Source organism: Ochotona princeps, chromosome 7 (assembly GCF_030435755.1).
Source record: "Ochotona princeps isolate mOchPri1 chromosome 7, mOchPri1.hap1, whole genome shotgun sequence".
Lineage (NCBI taxonomy): Eukaryota > Metazoa > Chordata > Mammalia > Lagomorpha > Ochotonidae > Ochotona > Ochotona princeps.
In genome coordinates this window covers 80,993,051-81,013,613 of record NC_080838.1, presented here as the reverse complement: position 1 = coordinate 81,013,613, position 20,563 = coordinate 80,993,051, and the positions used below count along the sequence as shown (strand labels likewise).

General features: G+C 51.9%; 1 protein-coding gene across 1 annotated transcript in view; it reads left to right on the top strand.

Annotated features, from left to right (window-relative positions):
• Positions 1-3,672: 3,672 nt before the first annotated feature.
• Positions 3,673-20,563, top strand: part of CRACD (capping protein inhibiting regulator of actin dynamics) — a 196,883-nt gene continuing 179,992 nt past the window's right edge. Inside the window, exon 1 of the mRNA XM_058667279.1 lies at positions 3,673-3,751. The gene's annotated coding sequence lies outside the window, so the exon portion shown is untranslated. The remainder of the gene's footprint in view (positions 3,752-20,563) is intronic.

Here is a 20,563-nt window from a genome sequence, read left to right as displayed (position 1 = left end):
GGCTGACGCTCGTATTTCTACCTTCTCATGCAACGCTTGCCTGAGCGTGTTCACAGTGTCCAATCCCACACCATCTTCTTAGCCCCTTAACGTCATCATTTCTCTTCCCGTGTAGCAGTGTCACTGTCAGCTCACCCTTGCTGCCCCCCAAAAAGCAAAGAACTGAGATTTGACCCAACTTGACATCTTGGCAAGTTGTCGCCAATTCCAGCTTCCTGGTGATGCACACCCTGGGAGGCCAGCAGTTGGGTCCCTGCCATGACTTCTGGGTCAGAGGCAAGGTTCTTTGTCACTTATTGGTGGGCCTCACGGGCAGTCACGTCCAAGGATCCCATGGGACTGTGTAAGTAGACTGGGGAGGTGCTGCACACACAGCCGAAGACCTGGAACTTGGGAAACCGGAGTTCTACCCTTTCACTAAGTGGCTGTGAGGAAATCTGCCCAGCATTTGCCCAGACGGAGGAGACTTCTCAACAGGACATGGATGACCTGTGCCTGCTCGGAGTGGCCCCACCTCCTTCCCCCAGAGCTGTTGGCTGTGCAGATGTCCTTGCAAAGATCAGCAGCGTTCCAGTAGCTCTGCTCAAGAGACTCCTACCAAAGCCTGAAACGCTGGCATCCCTTAGGGGCGCCGGTTCCAGTCCTGGCGGCTCCATTTCCAATCCAGTTCTCTGCAGCGTTGGTGGTATAGTGATGAGCATAGCTGCCTTCCAATCCACTTCTCTGCTAATGTGACTGGGGAAACAGCAGACAATGGCCCCCTGCACCGTGTGGGAGACCAGAAGAAGCTCCCGGCTTTGGCTTGGCCCAGCCTTGGTCACTGTAGACATTTGGGGAGTGAATCAGTGGATGCAAGATTCCTGTTTCTCATTCTGCCTTTCAAACAAACAACAAATCAATCTTAAAATCCTCTACCATGAAATAAACTTGATTACTTTTTCCTTTTTTTTTTTTTCTTCCAGTCTTTACCTTAAACTCGAAAGCTCTGCTGTTAGTTACATGGTCTCAGGGCTGGCTTTTTTTTTTGGGGGGGGTTGACTTACAAGTATTAGCACTTGATACAGTTATGCCAATGTTGCTACCTTCACTTCCCAAACGCCAACAGCAGCAAGGGCCGGGCCACATTAAAGCTGCGAGTCAGCAAGCCGCTCTGTCTCCCACTTGGATGACAGGAGTTCCGATGCTTGAGCCATCAGCTGCTGGCTCCCGGGTGTGCTTCAGCAGGAAGTGGGATGTGAAGTGGGGCCAGGACCTTGAGGCAGGATGCAGACAGGTCTTCATCGCTGTGCAAATGCTTGCCCACTTCTTGTTTTTTTTTTTGAAAGATTAATTTATTTTTATTACAAAGTCAGATATACAGAGAGGAGGAGAGGCAGAGAGGAAGATCTTCCGTCCGATGTTTCACTCCCCAAGTGAGCCGCAACGGGCCGGTGCGCGCCAATCCAATGCCGGGAACCAGGAACCTCTTCCAGGTCTCCCACGCGGGTGCAGTGTCCCAAAGCTTTGGGCCGTCCTCGACTGCTTTCCCAGGCCACAAGCAGGGAGCTGGATGGGAAGTGGAACTGCCGGGATTAGAACCGGTGCCCATATGGGATCTCGGGGCTTTCAAGGCGAGGACTTTAGTTGCTAGGCCACACCGCCGGGCCCCACTTCTCGTTTTTATTAGCCTTAGTGAGGTATTACTGACATACCATTCAGTCCACTCTCTGGGTGGTATGGCTTCATGATTTTTAGAATCATGAAATTCTGAAGTCAGAGTTGTGCAAGTGTTAGTTCAATCTGAGAAGCTTTCACCATCCCAGATGAACTAATTTCCATGAGCAGTGCCTCTTCACTCTTCCCCACAGCCCTGGGCCCTACATCCCCTGCCCTCTCTACGGATTTGGCCTCCCTGGACTTTTGATACAAGCAGAATCATACAATGTGTGCTTTTGGGAGGGGCTGGGTTCTTTCACTTAGCAGCTTAAAGATTTGATTTTATTTATATTTGCTTTATTTTTATTGGGAAGGCAGATTTACAAGAGAACGAGAGAAAGACCCTCGGTCCAATGGTTCATTTTGCTTTTGGTGATGTTCACTTAGTTCATCCAGTGGGAAGGGTTGAGGATTAGGGGAAAGTGGGTGAGACTATTGTTTCCAAATTTTCTTTTTTCTTCCTGTGTGTGTGGGGGGGGGGGGTGGGCGGGGAGGAAAGACAGGGAAGGTGAGGGGAAGCCACACCCAGCCTCCTGATCACCCAGTGCCTCCCAGGGTCTGCAATGACGGGAACAGGTGTGTCTGAAGATTGAGGAGAAAACGGTACCTGCCGCAAGTGGGGCCAACAACTGCAAAGTGCAGCTGGCAGAAGGTTCTTTCATGACCCATTCTCCAGAACCTATTCCCCTATGAATTGGGGAACCTTGCCCTGCAAAACGAGAAGGTAGCAGGCCTACACCTGTGTAAATTTGAGTTTCTATAGTGCAGTTCTCATGTAGCTGGCTAGCCTATCTAATGTACCAAGATCAAGAACCCAGTTATGCGTTCTGTGTAGATTTGGCTTTGGGTTTCCGCTCACTTGCTTTGCTACTAGACCAAGCAGAAGAGTACTTGCTCAATCTTTTTTTTTTTTTTTTTTTTTAAATCGTCATCCTTTCATTTGGAATAATAGCAGACACAGTTTAGGATATGTAAACAGACAACATGGGGATTCTAACAGCCACAAAAACAACATACAACCAGACTTTATTGCCGATATTTAATCAAAATATTTAGACAAACCTGGTGGGATGGGGCCACCTGTCCCGAGTTCCTCTTATCATCCAAGTTGCCCCTTCCAAATCACGCACCTGTGACTGGAGCAGTCCTGACTTTGGGACTGGACACCTACTCCCCTGGGAGTACCCTGGAGGGTGATCCTTTATCTTTCCCCCTGGAGGATTTGCTGCACTATTCTAAATATTTCACAATGGTACTATTTTTTTTTAAGGATCTTTGCTTAGCAACTACAATATCACCACATCGGATCAATCGTTCTATGGAAATTGTTACTGTGGAAAGTACGTGGGGGGGCGGGGTGGAGAGAAGCCTTAGGTGTTTCCAGTTAAGTCCATGAAGGGAAAGGTAATCTTGTCCTTACAGCACCTGCATCCTACTCAACCTCTAATTTCCTTCCGGCTGGGCTCAATAATGCCAGTGATGCGGTCCTGCTGCTTCTTACGTGTGACGCTTTTCACGGGGTTCGCCTCGCAGGAGTTTCTCCAAGGCCGTTTCTCGGTGGGGACCCCCCAGTGCCAACCGCATTCAGGACCGCAGGGCGCTCCAGTTAGCCAAGCGCTCACGCAGGTACCAGAGGTCGGTTTGGGGGTGTGGGGTGGCCGGCCACGGTGCCCCCTCGGATGTGTCCCCTGCAGCCGTGGGGGAGGGTGCTGACGGGGTCCCCACGCCCAAAGCCCCCCACCCAAACTTCGAGGCGACCTCCAGAGACCCTCGCTATCCTCCGACACGCGCTCGGCCGGGGTGGGGAGGCCCGGGCGGGGCGGCGGCGCGGGTCCGAGCGCCCGAGGCGCGGGCGGAGCATGTGACCACGGCGCGCAGTGCCGCGCGGCGGCGGCGGCAGGGACAGCAATGGAGGCCGCGGCCGCCTGAGAGGCGGGTGCGCTGCCCGGGCCGCTGCTGCTGCTGCTGCTGCGGAGCCCGCCGTGCGCCTGCCGCCGCGTCGCGCCCAGCACCGCCACCCCGGCCAGCCCGCGGGCGCCCGGCGCCGGGAGCTCAGGTGAGCGCCTCCCCGGCCCCGCGGCCGGGGCCAGACAATGGGGGCCAGCGGGCGGGTCCTCGGGGCGCGCGTGGGGGCGCGGACCCTCCCTGCTTGCCTCCTCTCCCTCGCCAGCATCTGCACCTGGCAGGGGGCTGCGCCCCGGAACTTGCCGGCAGAGCGTGAGTCCTTTCCCCCGCCCCCCGACTCCTCGCCCGCCTGCCTTCCCGCGTGGCGATGGGACCCGGCACCCCGGGGTGCCGGCCGCCCGCCGACCCGGCTCCGAGCCGGGTCCCTGCACCGGCTGCCGCGGCTTTGTTCAACCGCTGTTACCGCGTTGCCTACAAACTCCCGCCGCTGGTGTCAAATGCAGCGTCTCTAACGGCCGGGCTGGTGGTGGTGGGGGGGCGAGACAAAGGTTTCCCGGCCGCCGGAGGGGCTGGGGCTGTCGAGGCGCTTCGGGATCCGACCCTGCGTTGGGCTGCTGGCGGCTCTCTGGGGGGCTAGTCCCCCACAGAGGCGAGATGGGACCTGCCGAGCCTTAGGATGCGTTGGGGGGTTGGTGACCGAGGGTCCGTGAACACGGCGGGAGCAGGAGTGGACCTAGGTTGGATGCTGTCAAAACGGAGGCGGAGGGCATCATCCGCAGAATCCCGAATTCCGTGCTGATTCTGTGCAGGAATTGGGGAGAGGTATGTGTGTGTGTGTGCGTGCCAAGAAGACCACCTAGGAACCAGAGTCCTGCACGGTGACATTTTAATATGCTTTTAGAAATCATGGCCGGAGACGCTGTAGGTGGGGGGGAGAGAGAGCGAGGAGCTGGGGGTTGGGGCAGGGGCGTGGACAGGGAGTGGTGCCCATACGAAGAACCAGGCGGTTGGCGCACCCGGTCCTTCAGCCGCGTCCTGTGGCAGAAACTGAGCTGCTTAGCTTGTGGCTGAGTCGCCCAGAGTAGCTGTGAGATTTGCTGTTTGGCCTCACAAAGTCAACACAGGGCAGAACCTTCCTTGCCATCTGTTTTCCTCTTGGGGGAGAGGAATCCTAGTCTAGTGCTTTCAAGAACAAACTGGAAGAGAAATTAAACAACAACAACAAATCAGAGACAGTGTCTTAGAAACCTCCGGAGGTGCGCTGGGGGGGGCTGCTCGGGGGCTGTGTGGATTATTTCAGGCAGAAACGTGCAAGGAAAGTGGCAGCCTCCTTTCTCCCTCCCTCTGGGTGACTTGAAATGTGTTTCCTGCAAAGTCTCATTTTACCGTCACTGGGGTAGACCGGGAGTGTAAAGATGTGGCAATGAATTGGAGAACAACACTGCTTTTGGCCTCAGAAGCCGGAAATACGGACTTGACACACTTAGGGTACCGGCCTTGAGAAGCCAACACGGCCACATCGGTGCCTCTGAGGGCCTGGACCGAAAGGCCGCTGTGTTGGACACTCCTCTCTTCCGCAGTTTTGGAGCCCGACTTCATCCGTGATGTCCTCCAGGGCAAGCGGTGGTCTTTCAGCCCCTTTGTTGTTTTTCTGTTATTGTTGCTAGGCTGGCACATAGGGGGTGTTCAATAAATAGTTGCAGAAAGAATGAATAAATGAAAATTCCCGTGGAGAAGGCGTGCCACGGCCAGCTGGGCTTGGTCGGCGTCCTAGTAGCTGATGGTCGTGTTCTGGAGACCTGCGTGCTGGAAACTGTGTCCACTTTCCTTGTGATGGCCTCTGATGGCCGTTTCTGCAAGGAGTGGGGCCTCCTGGGTGGCTGGGTGAACCTTCTCTGGCTGGTGAGACCACGTCACAGAAGCCGCATCTCTCCTGAGAGCCTTCCCTCTGGGTCCAGGAGCACCTTCAGGACAGCTGCAGCCCCAGCAAAGTCACACTCCTACAAGAGCTCACAACAACGTTTACCTTCTGGGTAGCTCTTGTTTTCAAGATTTATTGTATGGCACCCATGTGGTGGTGTATGGGGCTAGGCGCCACCTGTGATGCCAGCGTCCCGTGTGGATACCAGTTACTCAACTTCTGATCCGGTTCCCTGCAGTTCCTGGCACACAGTAGGAGCCCTAGAAGCCAGGCTTGTGCACCGGTGTGGGAGACCAGGGAAAGGCTCCCCTGTCCCGTGCCATTGGTGCTCCGGACCACTGAGGTGAAGGACAATAGGGAAAACTTGCTGAATCTGGTATTTTTCCTTCCAGTGGCTTACTACATCAGTTAAAATTCGAGTATTAAACTATACCTCAAAGCAGTTTCTTCATATATATTTTTATTGGTTTTCAGTACTCTTGATGCTACTACATGTAAACATTTTTTATTTTTCATAATACAATTCCTCCCCCCACCAAATTCCCCTTTATTATCACAACAGTGCAGTCCTCCAAAAACACTCATCATTCTGCTATTGAAGTGCATTATGCCGTTGTAGGTGTAGACAATGGCAGAAAGTCCACCATCCTGTTGTCATGTACCAGTTTCATTTGGGGGAGTCCTTTCATACGGGAGTAGAGATGCCTACTGCAGTGTCTCATCACTTCTTGGTAACCTAGTCCCCAGTCTACAGATTAAAGTAGTTTCTTGAGCATTTCTTTGTGGGAACTACCATTTGTTGGTATTCAGCATGCTGAGTGCACTCTGCTAAGCCTTCTATTTATGTATGTTATCTAATTTGGTTTTCACAACCGCCCTGTCAGTGGGCCTTGTGTTTCTACTTGATAACTGAAATGAAGACTCCAACAAGTTGTTGTGAACTTACCCAAGCTCCCACGGTTTGTAAGGGGTGAAGAGGGGAGTCATGTGGGGCTCTCTCCAACCCCCACACTGTAACAATTTCCTGACAGTATTATGTGTCTTCTGTAACAACCTAAACGAGGTGTTGAGAATCCACTCGCTGTGGAAGGAAGCATGCAAAGGAGGCACACTGGGTACAAACAGAATCCATTCTGGCTTCAGCCATTCTTTGATGTCAAGACTTGGGAGTAGTTCTTCGGGTTTTTTGGCATCGTCATTGAATTGGTAATTTTTCCCAAAAGTCTAATTCATGTTCGGAAGAGACATGAGCGGAGGAGCTGTAAGAAGATGCCACGTGTGCTGGCTGTGGTTGAGGTGCAAGTGGAGTTCTGAGAGCCACTGAGCTGTCGTGCGTTGATTGGTCTCCAAATCCTACGGCAGGAAAAAGGGTTTATTTTGTCAGGTACTTGTAACAAATCACCCTCAGTGATCCTATTAATGTTCTGTGCTGTTTAAAAGATTTATTTAATTTTATTGCAAGGGTAGATTTACAAAGAAAAAGAGAGACAGAAAGATCTTCCATCTGATTTGCTCTGCAACTGACCACAACAACCAGACCTGAGCCGATCAGGAACCAGGAGCTTCTTCCAGGTCTCCCACGTGGGGGCAGGGTCCCAAGGCTTTGGGCCATCCTTGACTGCTTTCCCAGGCCACAGGCAGGGAGCTGGATGGGAAGTGGGGCCTCCAGAACATGAACCAGCGCCCATATGGGATCCTGGTGCATGCAAGGTGAGGATTTTAATTGCTAGGCTACTGCACCGGGGCAAAAACTCTTAACCCACAACCCCCCCCCAAAAAATCTTAAGCAATTTATGGAAACAAACTAGAGTAGAAACTTTGAAGAGTTGTTATTAGACAGAAACGGAACCACAATGTATAAAAGCTTCTCTGATGGATCAAGTCTGTGCATGAAAAGGTAGTATCATTTCAAATGTCAAAAATGAAAATCTTAAATAATTTGGATCAAATTTTAAAATTGTCACCAACTCTTGTAGATGTTGGTGGCGCTCCTAGAAGGGCACCCCTCTGGGGCTAAGGAGAAATGTGAATAAACTTGCTTCTGACCCTGGGACTCTCTGAAAAGTAGCAGAGCAAAAGACAGACTTTTTGGGAAATACTTCAGCCTGCTGGTGACTTGCAGGTTGCCCTCCTTCGGAAAAGCTGTGAGTCGCTGTGGAGTGACTTTCCCCTCCTGGAGTGTCCCTGTAACAGGTGCCTGAGCTCCCCTGTCTCTGTTGAGGAGACAGCTGCCCTCATGCCTTCTGGCGAGGAGTTAACCATTCTTCTCACCAGTTGATGAGGTCGGGGTCACAGGTTCAGTTCCTGGCATGGCCAGTTAGCTTGGCTTTGTTCTCTGATCTCGCCCAGACCTGCCATCTGGCAGAGGTGGCTCCCTCATCTCAAAGCCGCTAATCAGCAAGACCACGTGGGAGGAGCCGGGGGAAGCTTTTCCTGTGAGATGCTAAGTAATTGGAGAAGCTATTCCAGAAGTGCGTGCAAAATCGTGTTCCATACATAGTAAGAGGCTCTCTTACTACGTGGGAAGTAACGACGCTTACAAAGCAAACGGGTGTCTTGTAGTCCCACTTTGCTGTTTCTGGCTCCCGCCTCCATTCCGCAGTTCTCCGATGTCCTGAGGGGTCCTGCACCTGCTGGGAGTTCTGTAATGTGCTCACCCACAGGCTAATCTTATCTTTTTGTAGTTCCCATTCCATGGAATTAAAAAAAAAAAAAATACAAGCGAAACAGGAGAAACATACCAGTTTGAATGAGAATACAGAGGCTGAGAACTTTCCAGGAAAATGTTTTATGGTGGTCCTGAGCACCGCTTGTTCTCAACTGTCTGTGCCTGCCTCTATTCAAAGTCACTTCTAGTGTCACGAGATCTCACCTAGGTCTGCGCTGTCCATAGGGACCTGCTGGTCCTACGCAGCCAGGCCAAATCAGATGCTTGGCTATGAAGAAAGTGCCTTTAAAAAGTATCAGAAACAATTGTGATGTTAGTGATGTGTTGAAATAATAAGGTTCTGTGTTGGCTTGGAGAAAATGTGGCTGAAATGAATGCCGCCCATTATGGCCGTGGTTCACATTCCTGGCGTGCGTGGTCGGCCTCCTGGGTGGCGCTGGGGAGAGGGCTGAGGGTCAGAGGTCAGGTACGGAGCTGACTTTTCCTTGGCCTGTGACCCTGCCCAGCTCACAGGTCAGGCGCTCGGCGTGACAGGGCCTCTGAGCTCCTTGAGGACCACTGACTTGGGGATTGTGTGGTGCCCCACACTGCACGATCGGTGCTCAAGTCGTGTCTGGTAGACTTGGTCAGGTTGTGTGTACACATTATGCCAGTTGTGTGTGCAAACACAAATGCCCACGAACTCGGGGAGGCAGCTCTGTTTTGCTCATGGGGTTACCGTGGAAGCTCGAGTTTACTTTCCCCTGTGGTCAGGGGTCATGCTTTATTTAGTTCTGAGAAAACGTGCTAAAACATAGGGTATTTCCAAAAGTTTGCGGGGGGAAGAGAAATAAGACAAGTTTGTTTCTGTGAAAAAATGTTTTTGAAATTCCTGCATAAGACAAAATGTATAGCGTGGAAAAAAATGCATGGATTTCAAAAATACGGTTGCATTGGCACAAACATGGTTTATTTCCATTTTTTTCCCCCATGAACTTGTGGGAATCCCCTGCTAGTAATCATTCACAGTTTCAGTTCTGGGATCCGTGGATCACGGTGGCAGTCCAGGAAGGAGACTGTACATGAGGTGAATCTCCAATGGCGCTAAGTTGAGCTTCTATGGACCCAGCAGCAATGCACTCAGGCTCAGCCTTCTAGAAGGAAGAGAGCTGTGGGGAGAAAGAGGATGTTGCTGTCCTGGGGCCTTGGCTCTGGTCTTTCTCTTGGCCCTTGCTGAGTGCTAAGGTGCCATCAATTTGTTATCACTGGCCGCATAACTGTACATGCTGAACCATTTCAACAGGAAGCTTCTGACGCTGCAGTTAACCCTTGCACCCCACCCTAGCTATTGCTGCTCATGAATGTAGCCATTTAGAAGGCAGAGTGTGGCAGGTGGAGGAAGTTCTATGATGATCCAGAATATAAAAACATTCCCAGGTCTTGCTTTTTCTTGTGCTTTTAAAAGCATTTTACGGCCTGGCATGGTAGTCTATAGGCAAAAGTCCTCGTCTTGCATACCCGGGATCCTATTATGGGCACTGGTTCATATCCTGGCTGCTACACTTTCCATCTTTTCCATCCCGCTTGTGGCCTGGGAAAGCAGTGGCAAGTGGCCCAAAGCCTTGGGACCCTGCACCCACGTGGGAGACTTGGAAGGAGCTCTTGGCTCCTGGCTTTGGATAGGCTCAGCTCTAGCCCTTGCAGCCACTTAAGGAGTGGATGGATCTTTCTGTTTCTCCTTCTCTCTGTAAACATGCCTTTCCAATAAAAATAAATAAATCTTAAAAAAAAACTTCGAAAAAACAATGTTGCAGAAAACTGTGTTATGAGTTCACAGGTCATTTGCTGAGACAGTCCCCACTCCGGGTCATTCTGCAAGTGCAACAGTAGAACAGAGCTGTGGGTAGATCTAGTAACTAGCAGCTCTGTCGGTATCCCCTGTGTGGAGCCTAGGAAGCCAGTGGCTTGAGCTATCACTCGTTGCCTCCCAGGGTCTGCACTGGAGGGAAGTTGAACCCAGGCATTCCTATGAGATGTGGGTGTCTTAGCTTGCATCTTACCTGCTGGGCTAAATACTTGTCCCAATTTTCAGTGGATTATTTTGCGTGTGTGTGTGTGTGAGTGTGAGTGTGTGTGTGTGTGTGTGTGAGAGAGAGAGAGAGAGAGAGAGAGAGAAAGAGAGAGAGAGAAACAGCCATGGTTCTTCAGTACAGAGAAACAAAGCAAGGTGGCCCTCTCTGAGTAAGCCTGTGTTATGATGGGAAGAAAACTCCATGTCTGTGTCCATCACAGCCTGCCAGGGTCACCAGGGACCCATGACATCTCATGGCAGCACACCTGTACTGCACAGGCATCATGTGTTGGGTACTCTGAGGGCAGAGCAGGACAAGAGCAATGTTTGGGGACCGCTTAAGTGCGACAGAGGGAGAGCTCGGCCCCAAGCCCTTCTACCTTTTGTTGAAGTTTCTACCTTGGGGGGGATGCGGAGCATTGCTCTTTTGTTGCAGAGAACAGTGCTGTATGGTTCACAGTTCATTTGCTGATTTTGTCTGCTGTTGTCTTTGCTCACATATCCGCTTTCCTAGCAGTTATGTGGGTTTTTTCTCCTTTGGATTGTTGGGGGCAGTCACTGCGGCATTGGGCTCCTATGCCAGCACTTGGAAGTCATCTTGAATGTGGTTGGGTCCAAGGAAGCATTCCTCCCCTGACGTCCTCCCATGTTTCTGCCCTTTACGCCAGGTGCCATGGAGTTGGGCAGAGAATAGGAAAATAGTCCAGTAAAGGACAGGGCAGGGCACACAGTGTGCCGTGAACCGAGGTGTGGGTGCCGGGAGACCTCAGCGACTTGAGTCTTCTAGGGATGGAGGGTGGAATGAGGTAGAGCTGACAGAGGAAGCTGTGCTGGAGCTGGATGGGGAGGGGGAATATGGAGCTGATGTGTGGAAAGAGGTGGAGAGCTCTGCTACAGTGACAGGGGACTGGGTGGGCATGGCGGTGATGGCATGGCAGGCGGTGGGCACCTGTGTGGAAGGAGACAATGCTGCAGGAGTGGGTCAGGGAAAACAGATGAGTGGAGGGCTAGAGCCAGGGAGGGGTACCCTTTTCTTTGCCCAGGGCTATTTGGATATTTATACCATACTTGCAGCTCACACAAATTTACCAATTTGACAGCTGACCTACTGTAGATTTACTGAATTTTGAGTCCAACCTATAGTTGCTTTAGCAGGACCAGACCGGGTGGTTTTACAGCCTCCTCTACTCCAGGGGCTTTCCCGCCTCCGACACCGGGAGGTTTGGGTTTGTCTTGGCAGCCCGAGCGGACTAAGACAGGTGCTGCACATAAAGCCCTGGGAGTGATCAGAGGCAGGAGTGACGTTTCCTTTGACTGGCAGTTGAGAGGCCTGGTTGTAAGGCCCAGCTTCACCTCCTCTTGGCCAAGAGACCTCAAGCATATCACTTCACGGTTCTGGTCCTTAGGGTTGGGCAAGGCCTAGCTGGTTGGGCCAGCAGACAGACACAGTGGTTCCCAAAGGTCAGTTCTATGCCAGTTGCTGGCACACAGGAGCATGTACTTGGACAGGCCTCTGGTGAGGGACACAGAGTGAACAGTGATCATATACTTACTTTGTTTGTACAAACGTACAAAACAGTTGGCATAGCTTGGAAAATATTTGTCCTGAAGATGTGTGGACTTTGCTCCCCAGACAATCCAGTGTATCAGGTAATTTGCCTTGTCTTATGTATTTTAAATAAACCAGAGGATTTCCAGATTGTGGGAGGACGTATGTGGGCTGTGTATAAGTAGCGAGGCATTTCTAGAAGATGAGCATCCTTGAGGTTGGCTTCCTTGTGGGTCCTGGAGCCTATCCCCTGTGGAAACTGGGCAGGGGTGAAGACAGACTGCACTGGAAGGAGGTTAACTGGTGGATAGAGTGAAAGGTTGGTGGTCGTTCCTCCAGAGGGGAGAGCAGAGAGCTAGAGCTTTGGATGAAGTAAGGGAAGCCCCAGGAACATCGAGAGCTTCTTCCAGACCCATCTTGGGAATGCGAGCAAGTGAAGAGCTTCGGAGCTCAGTATTTTCCACCTACATCAAGATCAGTTTCCAAATGGATGATGTTCCTCTGATCTTACAAGTTCCGCCACGGTGATCTTGGATGGACAGGATGTCCTTGGCACCCTTGTTTTTGAAATTAGTTTGGCTGAGCGCAGCGTTGGCATTATTGTAGAAACCACCTTACTGTCAGTTACTTTAGTTCATCAATCAACGTGAAGTGGGAGCCCTGGGACACTGTGTTTTAATTACAGTTGGAACACATCGGAGCAGACCGTTGTGCCTGCTGGATCGCTGTTGTTAGGATTCAGAAGCTGGTCTGTCCTGAGCTCATAGCATTTTGAACAGGATTCGTGTCCAGTCCAGGGTCAGGCTGAAAACCTGCACACGGTCAGTGTTTGCCCTAAACCTTCTCCTTGGGGATATGAACAGTTGAGCAGTCATGGGCACTGGGAACCCAGAGTGTATTTAATACTGCATTGTTCTTGTTAGGACGTGTTAGGGATGAGTGAATAGGGTTTACTGTTGATTGAGGACCAATCACACAGAATTAACTTTTTTTTTTAAAGATTTGTTTACTTTATTACAAAGTCAGATATACAGAGATGAGGAGAGACAGAGGAAGATCTTCCATCCGATGATTCACTCCCCAAGTGAGCCACAACGGCCGGTGCTGCGCGGATCCGAAGCCGGGAACCAGGAACCTCTTCCGGGTCTCCCACGCGGGTGCAGGGTCCCAAGTCTTTGGGCCATCCTCGACTGCTTTCCCAGGCCACAAGCAGGGAGCTGGATGGGAAGTGGAGCTGCCGGGATTAGAACCGGCTCCCATATGGGATCCCAGGGCGTTCAAGGCGAGGACTTTAGCTGCTTGGCCACACCGCCAGGCCCAGAATTAACTTTTTAAAATTTGCTTTCATTTATTTTGAAAGGCAAAGAGAGAGAGAGAGAAAAGAGAGACAGGGAGAGAGAGAGAGAGAGAGAGAGAGAGAGAGCGCGCGCGCGAGAGAGAGAAAGAGATCTTCCATCTGCTGATTCACTTCTCAAATGCCTGTAACAGCAAGGCTGGGTCAGGTTAAAGCCAGGAGCCTGGGGAGTCCAGGTAAGTCTGCTCAGAGGTGCAGGTGTCTCAGTCTCTCAGCCACAGTCCTGTGCTGGGCCAGGCTTCCTGCTGGGGAGCCTAGCACCCCATCCACTGCTGCCGAGCACTGGGCGAATTCTAGGCTTGTCCAAACCTGAGGTCCGAGAATTTCCTCTGTCCGCAGTGATCATTCTGTGGGTGGATCTCAGACGGCTCTGGGCATGCTCAGGATCATGGCTCTGCCCACCATTGCCATGTTGGTGGGCAGAGTCCAGGTCTGCTCAGAGGTACAGGTGTCTGATTTCCCAGGCAGCGAGCTCTGGGATCTTGGGGGTCTGGAATTACTGCCTAAGAACATCCATGTGTAAAGCCACAGCACGTGTAGGTGAGGAATGAATCCTGACAGACATTCAACGACAGGACCAGTGTACTTGCAGGTAAGCGAGGGGACTGAGACCTGGTGGTTTGGAGGGGAGAGACTGGAAGATCAGTATGGGTCAGACTCATGCACCAGCCCACATGGGAGTCCTGAGTTGGACTTGTTAGCATGGAACATGGCTGGCCACCTCATTGCCAGTCCACATGAAAACAGGTCTGTCGGCCTGCCTGGAAGGGCTAGATCCCAATGCCTGACTGAATGTTGGAACAAAGGATGGGTCACATTAGGCAGGGATATGGCACTAACCAGCACATCAGAGAACCAGGTCCAGGGGTAGAGTCTGTGGGAGATATGTTTGCCAAACCCTGTGGAAATGCAAGTCCCTCTGGTTAGCTCATGAGTTGAGGTGAGGATCAGCTGAGCTAGGTGTGGTCATGGAACCTGCCAACACTCCTGGGTACAGGGACCGGGAATATTTTGGGCAGGTCCAGGCTGCGACACCCGCATTTGTATCTTAAAACAGGGTGTGGAGTGGACTGGGCTGCAACATTCACCAGCTCATACTAAGCCAAGATGTAGAAGCAGGCTGTGCCAGGCAAGGGCCTAGTACTCACTGGCATGTGTGAGAGCTGGGAGTGGGCCGAGTAGGGGAACTTGGGAAACTTCCCTAGTGGGTCATAGCTCCTGCTGGTGAACACGTAGTCCAAGTCTGCGAGTCAGGCAGGTTGGGCAAGGTAGCTCCAACTGTTGGCTAGTGTGTGGGCTGGTTTTGGGAGTAGGTGGACCAGGCAGGGTAAAGTAAACTTTAGTTCAGCAGCAAGTGCAGAAACCAGGCTAGAGTGCAGATCATACTGGTTTAGGTTGTCACACCTACCAGTTTGCATGAGCAAGGGATGGGAGCAAACTGAGTAGGGCCAGGTTGCAGCACCCGCCAGTGAGAGTTGGGACTAGGAGAGGCTGGGGCAGGCCAGGCTACAGCATCCAAAGGTAAAGACCAAGACAGGTGAGGGACTATGCCAAGCTGGGTCTGAGCAACCACTGGCACTCCTATGATCTGTGACTGGGAACAGGTCTGGTTGGGGAGCTAAGGGGATGCCCTGGCTGGGTTGTGGTTCCCACTGGTGAGTGTGAAGTCCAGAGTAGAGCTGCTGTCTAGTCTGGGCATGACTACAGTGTCCCTCAGCACAAGTGTTGACTGGATCTGGGGTGCACCATACTGGGCTAGAGTCCAGCACCCGCTGGTGCTTGTAAGAACCAGGGTAGGTATAGGATTGGATAGGCTAGGTCTCTGTCCCTGTTGAGCCATGTGTGAGCTGTGTCTGGGTGTGGACCAGGCTTGGCTGGGCTGTAATACCCAGCAGTAAAAACTAGAATAGATGAAGGCCAGTCAGGAAAGGCCATTGTTCTTGCTAGTTCAGGAGATAGACTAAGCAGGGCTGGCCCATGGATCCACTGGTGTGCGTGAGATCTGACACTGGGAGAGGTTCTGATGGAGGAGCTTGGTCACTTCTCTGTTGGGACATAGTCCCTGCAGGTGGGCTCAAGAACCACAATAGGGAGCAGCCCAGACCAGGCCAGGGAATGGTACCCACCTGCATACATTTGACCCAGGTAAGGGGTAAACCAGACTGGGCCAGTTCATATCACCTGCTGGTGAATCCAAGCACCAGAATGGAGTGTGGGTCAGGCCAGATTGGGCCACAACACAAGCCAGTTCACATGAGGGCCAGGACTGGGATCAAGCTGGGCTGGGCTAGGCTATAGCCCCCACCAGTGTGAGCTGGAATTGGGAATGGGCCTGGCACAGCCAGGCTACAGCACCCACTGGCAGATGCCGAGGAGAGGTGGGGCATGCCAGACTGGGCCACAGCACCCAACCAGCACATATAAGACCCAGCAGGGGAGGGGGCAAAGGCGGTAAGGGGGGCTGTGGATGGCTTCTCTGCTGGATTACCACCCCCATTGGAGAGTGTGAGTTGGGATGGGGGCAGACCAGGCTGGGTTGACTGTTCCTACTGGTGCATGCCTAAGTCAGAATGGGTGTGGACTGGTTGGGCTTTGCTGCAGCTTCAACTGTCAGATGTTGGCATGGGGGGCAAATTCTGTCAACTGGAATTGCAATACCACCTGGAGAGTGCAATATCTGGGAGTAAGAGTAGGTCCAATTGGGAAATATTAGGCACCTCCATGTTGGGTTGCCACTCCCATTGGTGAGCATGAGAACCAGGCCTGGAGCAGGCATGAGTAGACAGAGAGTGGCACTTGCCAGCATGTGGATAGTGGGGCTGGTTGGGTTGAACTAGGCTACAGTGCCCATTGACATGTATGAGAGCTGAATGGGATATGGGACAGACTGGACAAGTCTGCTACATAGTGGCAAGCGCGGGAACCAGGGCAGGGGGCCTGGTGGGGGTTATTGCAGGTCGCTTCAACTAAACTGCAGCTCCCACTAATGTACGTGAAGGTTGAGTGTGTGGTGGGCAGGATTGGGATGGGCTGCAACATCCATTGATTTGTGTAGAAGACAGGGCTGGAGACAGAATTGACTCAGCAATTTCAGCCACCAGCCAGTGCATAAGCTGATTGGGGTGATGAACTGTACCAGACCCTGTATTGGCAAGCACACACAAGAATCCGTTCTGGGATCACCTCAGATGAAGTTTCTGTAAGGATCCCCCCCAACTAAATTGCTGGACTCAGAACCCCAACCATGAAGAGAATTGCAGATTCCATGGTCTGACCGTGGAGTGCATGTGTCAGAGCGAGGCCTCTTCAGTGGCTTAGATGGAGCAGTGGACAGCATATCTAGATGCACGTGGAGGGTATGGCAGTATATTGGAGTCTGCAGAGAATACCTGGTACTACAGCAGAGGATGGAGGACAGAACAAATCAATCTACTACCCCAGCCAAGTGAATACCTGGGTAAACAGAGACTCTAAGGTGGACTGTGTCAACCAGTGGATTCTGGAGAGATTTCATTGTGCTTGGAGTGGTGAGATCAGCAGTAATTCAGAACTGTTGAACTATCAAAACCTCATGAGCAGAACCCTCAGAGCATGCCCCCCACTGGGGATCCTGGGGTGGTGTTGGGTGGCTGTTCTCCATCCTAGGGTACAGAGAAAGGCATTTGGGAGCCTGGGTGTGGCTTCTCGTCCCTCCTCTACCCCAGATGCAGGAAGGCAGAAAAAGAGAATGTGGAAATGGTGATCTCACCTACCTTCCTGTAGCCCTTGACCCTAATCACCGATCAATTATGTAAAAATAATCAAAAATAAAAATAATCAATAATTAAAAGCCAGGATCCTGGAACTCAATCCTGGTATCCCCACATGGAGCGGGGGCCCAACTACTGGAGCCATCTCTGCTGCCTCATAGGGTATCCCTTTGAAGGAAGGTAAGGTCAGAAGTGGAGCCAGGGCCTGCATGGACACATGTGGGCATCCCAAGAGACAGCTTAACCTCTGTGCCAAATGCCCATCCCATTTGGCCTCTTGATGGGCTTCCTACAAACGCTGTGGGCAGCAGAGAGGAGCTGAGTGTAGGCTGTGCTCGTAGAGACTGAAGACATGATCTCGACCTTGGCTGTGTGGAATCCAGGCTGTGGTGCCGTGTTCCTTGGAGAGCTGTTCACAGCCAGGGAAACTAGCCATGCTTGAATTATTTAATCCTGTTGGCCTTAAAGCAGGTTACAAGGAGCAGGTAGAGAAGTCAGCAGCTTGTCCATCTGGGCCTGATGAATGTATTTCTGGTTCCTCATTTTTCCTTTGCTGAAGAGAGAAGTTCCTCCAGGGACTTTGGTCCAGCCCCTCGCTCATATCTTTGTTTTTCATTACCTCATTCTGACAGCCCCTGTTGCCATGATTTTTAAAAAAATTTTCATCAGAATTCCCTCATGCTTCTGTCTTCCTTGGAATGCTTATTTTGTATAGAATTTAAGAAAGGACTAAGTTTGGGTTCGGGCCTTGGGATTCGGGGGCAACTGCCGCTCCTCACAGTGTGGCGGCTGTGGGGGGTGCCCCTGCCGGGTCGGACCCAATGCTGGGGGCTCACGCCAAAGACACTGCCGCAAGGCAGTGAACGAGTCCTCGGCCTCATCCAGGGCGGCCAGGGCACCAGGTGGTGCCAGGCTCTGCCTGCTGGCCGCCCGGCCGGGGAGCTCTGGGGTAATGGATGTCCGAATTGCTGCTTAGATAGCTCTAGGGTGACCCCACTGTTTCTGGGTTCTGAGTTAATCCTAAAGATTCCCAACGCCAGTAACTCTTCTTTTGGAGAACTTCTAATCACTCAATAATGCTGAGCTTTGAACACCTATAATGCAAAAGGTAAGCCCCGGATTGTCTAGCAGGATATTTTTTTGCCTGACATGATGTTGATTCAGGAGACTGGTCACATTAGGCAGGTCCATAATTTTAACTAGCACTCTAGAACCTTATCCTGGGGTGGGCTCTGTGCAGGATGTGTGGGCCACACCCTGTAGAAAGTTTGGCCCCACTGGTAAACCTAAATTTTAGGTGGTTATGGACTAAGCTAGGTGTGACCAAGGAGCCTGCCAGCAATCACAGGTAAAGGAACCCGCAAGAGTCTGGACTGGTCAAGGCAGCAGCACCCAAATGTGCATCCTGAATAGGCTGTGGGGTGGGCCGGGCTGCAACATTCACCAGCTCATACAAGGCCAAATGGGAGGCCAGAGTACACCGGGCACTGGCCTAAAAACCAATGGCATGTATGTAAAATGGGTTTGGGAGTGGATCAAGTGGAGGTACTTGGGAAGCTCCCCTGGTGAGTCATAGCTCCCACTGGTGAACACGCCGTCCAGATCTGGGGGTCAGACTAGCAGGGCATAGTAGCTCCAAAATGTGTAAATTGGTAATGGAACGTAATGTACTGGGCAGGACTGAGCAAACCTTTGTTTACAAGCAAAACTGGAAACCAGCATGGAACACAGGTCATACCGAGCTAGGCTCTTGCACCTACTGGTCCTCAGAGCAACCACGGGCAGATGCATGATTTACAGCTAGGAACAAGCCCAATCGGGGAGGTAACGGGACACCCTAACTAGGTTGAGGTTCCCACCAAGGGGCGTATGTGCTAGAATTGGAGCTGCGTTCTATCTAGGAAACAGTTGCAGTCACCCGAGGCACTAGTGTGGGCTGGGATTGGATGCACCAGGCCAGTTCAGACCCCAACACCATCTGGTGTCATGGAGAACCAGAGGGTAGATGTGGGACTGACTAGGCTGGGTCTCAACCCCCTACTGAGCCATGCGTGAGCTGTATGTGGGTATGGACAAGCCATGGCCGGGCTGAAACATCCAACAACAAGAACCAGAATGGGGTGAAAGCCAGCCAGGAAAAGCCACTGTTCCTGCTAGGACAGGAGGTGAACTGAGTTGGGTTAGCTCAAGGACCCCCTGGCATGCGCAAAACCTGCCATTGGGAGGGGTTCTGATGGAGGAGCCTGGGCAACTCCTCTGGCAGGACACAGTCCCTGCAGGTAAGCGCAAGAAGCATGATAGGAAACAGTCCAGAATAGGCCATGGAAAGTTACCCACTGGCACACATTCAGCATGGGTCAGGAGCAGACTAGGCTGAATCAGTCCATATCACCCACTGGCAAATCCGATCACCAGATCAGAGTGTGGGATGAGCCAGGTTTGGTCGCGACAAAACCAGTACACATTATGGAATGCCAGGGCGTGGTTGCCTGTACTGGATATGAATGCAGCACCCAACCAGCACACGTGAGATCCATGAAGGAAGGGAGGGGCAGAACTGGTGGGGGGATTAAGGGGCTGGTTCCCTCGCCGGACAGCAACTCCCACCGGAGAGCATGGGCTGGGATAGAGACAGACTAGACTATGCAAGGCTACAACACCTGTGTGCTGCATGTGGAATAGATCAGGGAAAAGCCAGGCTGGGCTGATTATTCCTGCTGGTGCAAGCATAAATTAGAGTGGGTGAGGGATGTTTGGGCATAGCAGCAGAAGCTGGCACTGGGGACTAATTCTGTCAAGTTAAATCACAGAACCACCTAAAGAGTGCATAAACCGGGACAGAGAGACCTGGGAGGGAAAAAGTGGGTTCCCCCTTCTTGGGTCACTAGTCCCGTGGGAGGGCATGAAAACTAGGACGGGGGCTGGGATGGCTAGATAGAGAGGCACTCAACAACACCCATGAGGGCTGGATGGTTGAGTTGGTTAGATAGAACTAAGCTTTAATACCCATTGACAAGTGCCAGAGCCAAATGGGATGGGGGACAGACTGGTCTTCTGCTACACATACTGGCAAACCAGGGTAGGGGGCGGGCCTGGTGTGGGTTATCGTGGGTCGCCCCAACTAGGCTGCAGCTCCCACTGGTTAGTGTGAGGGCCGAGTACGTGCTGGGCAGAACCAGACTGGACTGCAACACCCATTGGTTCCGGTGCAACTCGGGACTGAAAACAGAACCAACCCAGCAATTGCAACCACCAGCTGATCGGGGTGATGGACTGTGCCGGGCCCTGTGCTTGCTAGAACATGCAAGAAACTAGTCTGGGAATACCTCAAAGTTTCTTTGGAGATCTCCCCAATCGAACTGCTGGACTCAGAACTCTAATCAAGAAAAGACAGAAGACAGAGCAGATCAATCATTCATCTCAGCTATATGTTAGCAGCGAAAAATGGGGCAAACGGAGACTTTATGATGGATCATATCAATCAGTGGACGATCTCATCGAGCGAAACTGGCAGCGATTCATAACTGGAGAACTATTAACACCACTTGAGCACATATCTCAGAGCATGCCCCACATCCGGGACTCGGGGTGGGCGGGAAACCGGGTGGGGCTTCTCCCTCAATATCCCCCTTTACCTCAGATACAAGATGGAAACAATATGGACATAATAGT